The sequence below is a fragment of the Perca fluviatilis genome, chromosome 5 (assembly GCF_010015445.1).
Source record: "Perca fluviatilis chromosome 5, GENO_Pfluv_1.0, whole genome shotgun sequence".
Taxonomy (NCBI): Eukaryota; Metazoa; Chordata; class Actinopteri; order Perciformes; family Percidae; genus Perca; species Perca fluviatilis.
This window is the reverse complement of record NC_053116.1, coordinates 33,677,884-33,684,492: the sequence shown is the minus strand read 5'-3', so window position 1 is coordinate 33,684,492 and position 6,609 is coordinate 33,677,884. Positions and strand designations below refer to the sequence as shown.

General features: G+C 40.7%; 1 protein-coding gene across 1 annotated transcript in view; it reads left to right on the top strand.

Moving 5' to 3' along the window:
• Positions 1 to 218: 218 nt before the first annotated feature.
• The window catches only part of lamb2l (laminin, beta 2-like), a 65,652-nt gene continuing 59,261 nt past the window's right edge, over positions 219 to 6,609 (top strand). Inside the window, exon 1 of the mRNA XM_039801162.1 lies at positions 219 to 430. The gene's annotated coding sequence lies outside the window, so the exon portion shown is untranslated. The remainder of the gene's footprint in view (positions 431 to 6,609) is intronic.

Sequence of the window (6,609 nt, the reverse complement as noted above, 5' to 3'; positions counted from 1 at the left end):
CAACATTTTCATTCAAAACGTTATGACAGAAGATAAGGCCACTTTCTAGCATTTAGGAAACTGGGTGTAGCCTAATCTTTACCTAGAACAGTGGGGTTGGCCTGATAGGGCTGGGTGGGGTCCAGCACTGTACATGGGACCTACCTGCGTCTGTTTTCCCGCGGGACAGTAGTGTACGCTGCCGCTGACACTTATTGGGGCTCCACCTCCTCGCGCCGGGTCGAGCTCTCTCTCTACTGTACCGGTGCAGACCAGAGACAGAGCCCATACAGCCGGTGTGTGCAGCCGGTGCTGGACGGCGCGTGAGGGTGTGTGTGTGTGTGTGTGAGAGAGAGAGAGGGAGGGAGAGAGAGAGAGAGAGAGAGAGAGAGAGAGAGAAAGTTTGTGTGTGACAGAGAGAAAGGGGGAGTCGCAGAAAACTACTGAGCAGGTGAGCGCTCCATCTTATCCTTCCGTCTTTGCTAACATTTCTCCACCACACCTCAGTGAAACCCAATAACGCAAAATCACCTTTGTTCAGTATAATACCGTGATATTCCTTCAAGGGCAGCGAGTGTCTGCGGCTGTCTTTCTGAAGCGAGTGTCGGCTATATATGAACCTTATTACTTTAGCCTGTTCCATATGGTACTAGGCTACTGTTATATTCTTATTATTGGGACGTCGAAATGCGAGTTTTAAGGGACTTTGTGGTGTTTTTATGCTAGGCTAATTTATCTTTTGGGCTGTTAGCTTGCTGTCATGTCATGTGTAGCCTGTGTAGTGGACCACTTGTTAGCTAAATTAAAAGAAAGTGTTGGTGAGTAAACACAGTTTTGCCGCTTTGCATGACAAAGATAACCACAGACGTTGGAATAGTAATGAGGTGGTTTTATAGCATATTATTGAACAAAACAGTAGCAGTCAGATTTGGACATAAATGTCCTGCAGGTTTGGCTAGCCAGAAAGCAGGAGATTCATTCTTGCCTACTAGCTTACTTATCTGGTACAACTGTGTATTTAACTGACTGTCACTGGATGACTCATCAGGTTAAAACCATATCAGACAGAAATTATTATTCAAATGTGTCTGGAGGGGATCTTCTGGAAAATGACAAGTTTTAGACCAAATCAAAGTTGTCTCAAACTTATGGTTGGAGAGTTGAAGGTGGGTTAGGCTACTTGACGAATGTGTGTGTGGACCTGCTCTCTCGTTGACACCAATAGGTCACTTATGGCCGGGAGGCAGATTTCTGACACTGTTGCACACATTCCTACCAGATTAACCAGCAGCACAGATTACTGGAGTGCAGAGCTCAGATTCAACTTCTAAAATGGTTTGAATGATATTCAAATTTTAGCTGCAGGTCAAGGACAGACATGAGTATCATGTGGTGTGTTGTTTCTTCAGCACTTCTTCTGCACACTAGGTATTAATACATATCTAGGTGGGACCTTGAAAAGAATGCTCTCTTAATTGGGGCTTTTTTTTCATTGAGGGACATTACTAGTAAAGTGGACAGCTTTATTTTTTACTAGATTCAGTTGGGTAAAGTTTGAGAATTCTCACTATTTTCCTTTTGAATCTTTCTTTTCACTTGTCAGGGTATTTAGACATGTGTGTGTTTGTTCCCATGGCCCTTCTAGGCTTAGTTAAGCTTTAATCAGCTCAAGGCCTCTCACCCAACTGCTGAGATCAACACTAACCTGAAAGTTTAAGATCATCCACGAGTCGCTCAGGCTGGTAGAACTGGCCATGTGGGAGAGAGGGACACTGGTTGGTGGCTGCTTCCTCTTGATCAATAGACTATGGATTGACCAATATATTGAACTTCTGTGTACCTGCTGCAAGACAGCGCTCAAACCAGGATGGCTTGTCACACATGTACTGTATGTTCATCCAGTGCATCGATGCCTTGCTCTAACTCCTCCAACAGCGGTTCAAAATGTCCCATTCAGCAAAAACACAATGGATTGCATAGTTTATCATGTGTTACAACTAAACCACCAGCAGTAGGGCTGGCCCAAAGGATTATTTTTTAAACGTTTAATCTAGCGATTATTTTATTATTATTATTTTTTCGATTAGTCGACTAATCTAACGATTAATTTTTCGATTAATCTAACGATTAATTTTTCAATTTAGCAATTACTTTCCCATTGCTCAATTATTAACAATTTACACAAAACAAATAAAAACTTAAAGTAGACAGAGCAAGTGCAAAAAGAGTTGCCTGTATTTGCTTTTTTTAACAGTAGTAGGTAAAATAATGAATAAGCTCTTGTTTAACATCCAAGCTCTTCTCTCTTTAATTTAGCTTTAATTATTTGTATCTAAACTTCATGGAAAAGTTGGACAGTTTTTTTTTTTTTTGTCTCGTTCCAGTGATTGGTACATCTGGGTGATGGCGTCGGATATGCGTTAGCGTGTTAGATGTATTTCCACTCACATACCCAACAACTGCTGAACAACGCCGTCACACAGTCCTCGTCTTATCCACCACTCTCTTGCCTGTAGTACTGATGCTACTGGCGGGGGCGGTATTAGACAAGAGGACGTGACACGGGAGGCTCCAGGCTGCAGCCATACAGTCTCGAAGTTTTGCCAAACTTGCGATCTTAAAGAGGCCGGCGAACTCTTGTGGGTCGCAACCACTCGCCATGCTCGTCCTTTCGTGCTGCTATCTCTGACTCACTCACTGGACCGTCGACCTGACAAAAAACTGCATGTCGGCGGAAGAGCTCGGCTAGCTTCAGAGCTAAGGCGGGACTACAGTTTAGGTGTCCCTAGAACCCGCGAATCCAGCAGTAGTTCCGCATTATATTAGTTCCCCATTATATTTGCACGTAAGTTTTATTTATTTATTTTATTTAGCGACGCATTTACGTAGTTGATGATGTCGACTACGTCGACGAATCGTCCCAGCCCTAAGTGGCAGTGTCCCTTATTCTAGTCCGTTCCTTGTGTTGCTCTGCTCGACTCGGCACAATTTCCTCCTTAGTATAGGACTACTCTTGCTTAAAGGACAATTCCGGCGCAAAATGAACCTAGAGGTTAATAACATGTGTAACGAGTCGACCGTTCTCTGGGACATGTTTTTATGCTTATCGAATGTGTCTCTAGCTGGAAACAAGCTAGCGCAAATCGGTGATTAGCTTCTAACGCTAGCTTTCGGGGCAGAGGGTAAATCGCTATTTTATACCACTAACAAGGCTCAAAATAGCATCACACTTCAACGGTAGCATAATGAGGGTCCCTACATATAAACCGAAGCATTGAGAACTTTGTAAGTGTACAGACAGTTTATGAAAAAGAGGCACCATCTTGGAAAACAATGATGAACGCTGTGTTTGAGCTATGTTACTGGTTGCAGTTTGTTATTCGACTGAACGACTGTTTTCCGACTGTTTCCACATAAACATGAATGCTACTGTCTTTATAATCTATATTTTTAATAAACTGTCTGTACACTCATCGTCTCTTCTCTTAGACCCTCGCTATTTTCGTCTTCCTTCATTTGTAATCTGGGCCGTCAGTCTTGTGTTTATATACTGTCTGTGCTTGTGTTGTGTCCGCAGAAGCGCAAACCTCTTGTGCGCTAGTAATAATCCTCCGTGCGGAAACACAGTGAGCCGTACAACCTTAATTACATTGATTTAACGAAGCTTTGAGGCAAAGAATTTTGCTTCGAGGATTTTTTGTAATCAAATTATTCGAGTTATTCAAGGAATTGTTTCAGCCCTAAACACAAGGGTTAAGCCTTGATCATCCAGTGATAGCACATATCTGACTTTGATGTAGAATGCTGAGTTTATGTGCTGTTGTGTCTTCCACTCTGAAGTTTTGCACACCATTCAGTATAACATTATATATAACACATTGTAGTTTAGGAATAAATGCGGCAGGTAAATGGCAAACCTCTCACATCAGACCTTCACTTCAGCAGTTGAATGCACCACCAGGAGGGATTCACAGATCCCTCTGCGGTTTCCAAACTATTAAAACTCTGCAATCAAGTAACTTTAATGGAATCCAGTGCAGGCATGTGTTTCAGTATAATACATTAGCAAAGCTTAGCAGGTTTAGTGTACTGAAATGGACTGAAATCAGTGGGCCGTCGGATATGCTTTTATTCTTGAAAGGTCGGTTCTCTAAGACTGTTCTCAGTAATGTAAATTGTAATACATAGGTGTTACAATGCAGAACCACCATTGGTTTGGTACTTTTAATATCAGGTGTGAGTGCTCAACTGCTGATATGATAGAGATACTAATGTTTTTGTATGTGATTGCAGTTTTTGGATGCTCCACTTTTGTTAGAGAAGAATTTAACTGTAATCTTGGTGGTGATTTGTGCTGAGTAGGTGGGCAAAGGCAGCGATCAGGTGGAAGTGTGTGTGTGTGTGTGTGTGTGTGTGGGCTGCACAATATATTGTTTTTTTATCGTCATCCCAATATCAACTGGCGCATATACACATTGCAAAAGGCTGCGACATATCCTAAGTACATTTGTTTATGTATCGCAAGTAATATCGTTATCGCAATATTCAACAACATTATTTCATATTTTTCTCAAATCGTGCAACCCTAGTGTGTGTATGTGAGAGGACATGCTTTAGAGTAAGTGTGGTGTGTGTGCCCCTGTGCTTGGATAATCTACACATCAGGAGGCCTCTCCAAAGACTTGTCGCTGCCATCGGTCGCCTTGCACTCTATCAGCGTGTCTTTGATATCTGAGCCTCTGTCAGGGCCTCTGCAGGCGGAGACGCTCATAATCATGTCCCCTGATACAAATCAACCCCTTGTTTGCAGCACACTGACAAGACGGACTGATTACGCTACGCCCCTTTTTCTGTCTTCTGTCTGCTCCTTTCTTCCTGTCTAAAAGTTATGTTTCTGAGGAATTGTCAAGCTAATTTAACTCAGACTAATAAAGTTTCTCCAACTATTGATTATTGTATAAAATGTAAAAATGTCCAAATTGACGTCTTTATATTTTTTATTTAGTTTAATCACCAGCCGAAGAAGTATCCATTTATAGCCCTCAGATATTTGATATTTTTGTCTTAATTATTGACTACAGTCAGTTTAATAGTAATTTTAATAAATATTTCTGTTGATTGACCAAACAGTTAATCCACTAATAGTTTTAGCATATAGTAAATGGCAATGTCAAAATGATTCGATAAGGTAATTTCTCCAATATAAATCAGTCATTGAACTTAGATCTTTCTGTTTGTGTCGTTGAGAAAATATTCTTAAGTGTTATATAAATGCAATGCATCGTCATTTTTTATAAAATGACAGCAGTTTGTTTGCGTAGATGAGTACACCACGGTATATCTAAACACAAACTCGTCAGGTCAAGAAAGCATGTGAGTTAACTTCTCTGGCTTCCAGAAAAATGCAGTGAATCAGGCATTTCTCCGCACAGTGTGATTTGTCTTGTTTTTAATAGTCTGTCCGCCAGTCTGATGAGCTGTAATCATTGCCAATTACCTCTCAGGATGTAAGTCTCTGCCTCTGTAGCTGTGTCCTTTTCCCTTCTCCTGCGCACACAAATACACAAATGCACAAACAGAGGGGAAATTTACACTGGAAATGGCTGATAGCATGCAAATCACACCACAGATTGTCTCATCAGTAAGAGGAAATGTTATTTCCTTGTGTTACTAAAAGTCAGCTAAATATTCCGCCAATCTTTAATAATAGCAGGATACTTAACTTTAGCAGTTTTAAGTTCAAATTGTTGGTGCTGGCAAAAAGCAGGAATATATGGGGTAACACTTTACTTGAAGGTATCGACATAATTGTGACATGACACTGTCATAACTATGACATGACACTAGGGATGCACCGATCCACATTTTTTACCTGAATTTGGATCTCGACCAATACTATTCCGATACCAGAGCTGTGTTTGCTTTAATATTATTATCATTATTGTTGATTTTATATGATGCTGAAATAAACTCCTCTCAACAGGCTAGTATGATATGTACGTATGTATGCATGTATGTCCCAAAAGGCAACTTAAGGTAAGCATAGGTCAGAAAAGGAAGTCAGAAAAAAAGGAAATCCTATTAACAGGAAAAATCCCATTCTGAAAACAAATATGCAACTGTAAGGGTTTCATATTGATTGTCATGTCAATATTTATTAAATTCCCAAAATGTCAAATACTTGAGTCTTGAAATAAAAGAAAAGTGCAATAAGTGTAAACATCTTACACACACACACACTATCAATAAAACAGTCTGCATCTGAACAGCACAAATCAAGTACACTGGCTCTTGTAGCATCAACTATCTAAAATTTAAGAAAAGTGCAATAACTGTAAACATCTTTTACACACACACACACACACACACGCACACACACACACACACACACACACACACACCTTCTCGGTAATCCCTTTAGCTTTCATGTTGTCTGCCTGGAGTTTACCTTGTTTTTGGAATGACTCCAGAAGTGATTCGCTCCTTTTGTCTTTCTGCCCCCTGGCTAAAAAATCCTCGTGCTCTTTCGTGTGGTGCTTTTTTTAAATGTTTGATTGCGTTCCTAGTGTTGTACGACGTGAGGGAGCTTCAGCCTCTCTGAATTACGGCTTTGCAAACATTGCATTTTGC